Here is a 3,601-nt window from a genome sequence, read left to right as displayed (position 1 = left end):
CTCTGGACACCTCTAACTGGGGACTCTAGCAAAGCTGAGTCACAATCTGAAAAGGTTCACCCAGTTATGTGTCTGTGGCATCTATGTATCCGGTGGTAATACTGGAAAACAAAGTGCTTAGGGCCACGGCTGAGACTCATAAGTAGCTGTGTTCAAGACTCAACATATTTAACTAGGAGAATCAATTAACACTATCTAAACTCTGAGTTCCAAGAGAAGCCAATCATTCTAAACTTCAAAGGATGAAGTGAGATGCCAAAACTGTTCAGAAGCAAAAAGGGGAAGGAGAGGAAGGTTGGGTCGAGGGTTGCGGTGGTGGCCGGCGGTGGTGGAAAGCGGCGGCCTAAGGTTGGGTCTCGGTGATTGGGTTTAATGGCAGAGGGAGAAGTGGGTGAGAAGGGAGGGAGGTGAGGGAGGAGAAGAAGGGAAGAAAGAAAAGAGGGGGGTGTCGCGGGGTGGTCTGGGTGGTTGGGGGTGGTAGGCGCGGCGGTGGTGGTGGCTGGTCAGTGGAGGTTGGTATTGGAGTGGGGTTGGATAGAAGGAAAGAGAAAGGGGGAATGGGGGGCGCGACGGGTAAGGTTTCGCGTGATTTGGGTCTAGTGGATTCAAATCCACGCGAAGGCGTGAAGCACGCGATTTCGTGATTAGGGCAAAAGGGATATGATGCGGTCGCATGATTGACGCGATCGTGTAAGTTGGGTACAAGATGAGTGATGCATGAGGCACGCGAACACGTCGCTGTGAATTGTGCTAGACGCACATTTCCAGTGTCGTTTTGCCGCAACTCTCTATTTCCATTTAGGGGGCCACAAAATCCATGCGACGCGGACGCATCGCTCATGCTTTCGCGTGGGATGAGTGTTGTGCAAGTGACGCACTCGCGTCAGGGATGCGAACGCATGGGCCGTTTTGTGCTAAACGCACACCAGCCGCACGATTCCAGCCCAACTTTCTGGGCGTTGGATCTTTACGCCGATTTCCATTCGACGCCCATGCGTGGCCTACGCGCTCGCGTGGGGTTTTTTTATGCAGTATGCAGAGTGCAATGAATACTATGCACAATTCCAGGTTCAATGAAAATTCAAAAACAGAATAAAATGGAAAATGAATGATCATACCATGGTGGGTTGTCTCCCACTAGCACTTTTAGTTAAAGTCCTTAAGTTGGACATTTGATGAGCTTCCTGTTATGGTGGCTTGTGCTTGAATTCATCCAGAAATCTCCACCAATGTTTGGAATGCCAACAGCCTCTGGGGTTCCAAACAAGGCACGTTAAGCCCTTGAGCAGTATCAAACAAGTTTCAAGGCTACTAGGGTGTTGAATGTCAGAATAGATTCCAGGATCCCAAACTTTACTTTTGCACCCGTTTTTGTCTTGATCTACATTTTTCTAGTCGGGTGGTGAGTAATCTGAATTCTTACTGTAGTGACCAAACAGCTTCCGAGATCCTTTCAATTGAGCTTGACACCAATCCTTGCACCTCAAATTGAAGTGTGAAACCTCATTGAATCTCGCATACCAGATCTGAGTGCGAGTCATTTCCTTTTTACTCTTAAAGACGCAAAGTGCTCTATGCTAGCCATCTATTTCAAGTAAACCATATTCAAGTGGAAAAGTAAAGATAAAAGCTAAGGATTTTACCCACTTGAAGTTTGTATTGGGCGGTAATGGCCTTGGAATAGGTGTTTCTAGTGGTTTTGCAAGCTTTACTCCCTTGTGGTCTTCTTTGAATTCCTCCACTTCTTTGCAAACTTCTTCTGTTTCGACCATGTCTTGATCAAAGTCTTCGATATCTTCCTCATCACTTTAGTCATAATTGGGAGGTTGAGAAAAGTCTACCTCTGCATCATCTTCGTATTCACTTGGGGAAGATTCTTCTATCTCAAAGAATTCACTTGCGGATGCAAGTTCATCACTAAGAGAGCTTGACTTATGAGTATCATCATCAAGGAAACTTACATCTTGGGTTATTTCGTCCAGTTCTTCATAAGATACCTGATTCGGGGGTTGCACACCATCGTCCTCAGCATCAACTGTGACGTCCTTGACGGAATTCTCCATAACTCTGGATTTCCCTGGAGGTTCAGCGTCTCCTAAGTCTTCAATCAACTCTTCTTCTTCTATAATGACAACTTCCTCTACTTGTTCCAGAATGAAGTCATGCTCTGTGCTATCTACTGGAGTTTCTAGTGTCTCCTTCATACTATGTTCTTCATTAGATTGTCCATATGAAGTCATGGGAGTTCCTTAAGTGTCCGAACGTTTGGAAGATAATTGATTTATTGCTTGCTCCAGTTGATGAAGGGTTGCATGAAATTGATCTACTGTCTCCTTGAGGCAAGCCTGTGATTCTTGAGGTGATGGATATGTACATGGTACATAGGGAAGTGGTGGTTCTTGGGAGTAATTGGATTGGAATTGGGGCGGATAAGGATCATACGGTGGTGAATGGTGAAAAGGAGCTTGTGAGTGTGGTGGTTCGAAGCTATGTTGAGAGGATGGTCTCTGAGCACAGGGTGGAGCTTGTTGGTAACTACAAGAGGGTCCACCATATCTATTAGCTTGGTATGCGTTGTAGAATGGTCTTTGTCCATGATATCTAGGAAGGTGTTGTTGCCTAAAGGGTTGATCAGATCCTCTTGGCTCCATCCATCTTTGATTGCTTTGACCGTGATGCATAGTCCTATTATAGCTTCCTCTACTTTCAACAAAATTAGAACCAAACTCAAAGCGAGAGGGGTGAAAATTCATAGTAGCTAATAGAAATAAGGAGGGAAAAACAAAAACAAGTAAACAAGAAAAGGAAAAATATTTACAATAACCAATAATAAGGCACACGTTTGCAACTCCCCGGCAACGGCGCCATTTTGACGAATCGGATTTCCTATCGGTAAAGAAATTCACAAATATATAAACGCGTTGTAAGTATAGCTTCTAAACCAACAGAAAATCCTTTCGTACAAACGTTTGGTTGTCATAAGTAACAAACCCCTTTGAAATTGATAACCGAAGTAATTAAACCTCAGGTCGTCTTCTCAAGGAATTGCAAGGAAATATGATTTATTATTGGTTATGCAAAGGTATATTTGGGGTTTTGAAAAGGTTTGAACAAATAATTTAATTGATAAAAAAAATAAATTAATAATTAGAAATTCTCTTGGCAAGGTATGAGAATTAGAAGTCCTATCCTAGTTATCCTTATCAGGTGTGATGAGTATTGTCTGTTGCTCCCACTTAGTTAACCCTTACTAATAAAGGAAAGTCAAGTGGACCAATTAATTTGATTCCTCAAGTCCTAGTCAACTTCTAAGGAAAGACTAGCTTTAGAGGGATCCAAATCAACCAGCAAACTTCAAATATCAATCAACTGCTGAGTTTGATAACTCAAGAGTTACCAATCAATCAACCAAAGCCAAGAATGTAGACAACTTAATCAAAATCATATGTCTGAAATACTTCAATTTATATTAGATAAAAGATATCCTAACATGGAAAAATTCATAAACAAATAAAAGAGAAAATAAATAAAAAGAACATTTGAACCTGTGACGAAGAAATAATCCCAATAAGATAAATCCTAATCCTAATCCTAAGAGAGA

This window comes from Arachis duranensis, chromosome 4, assembly GCF_000817695.3.
Source record: "Arachis duranensis cultivar V14167 chromosome 4, aradu.V14167.gnm2.J7QH, whole genome shotgun sequence".
NCBI lineage: Eukaryota > Viridiplantae > Streptophyta > Magnoliopsida > Fabales > Fabaceae > Arachis > Arachis duranensis.
The sequence above is the reverse complement of the archived record's forward strand: the minus strand, read 5'-3'. Positions refer to the sequence as shown.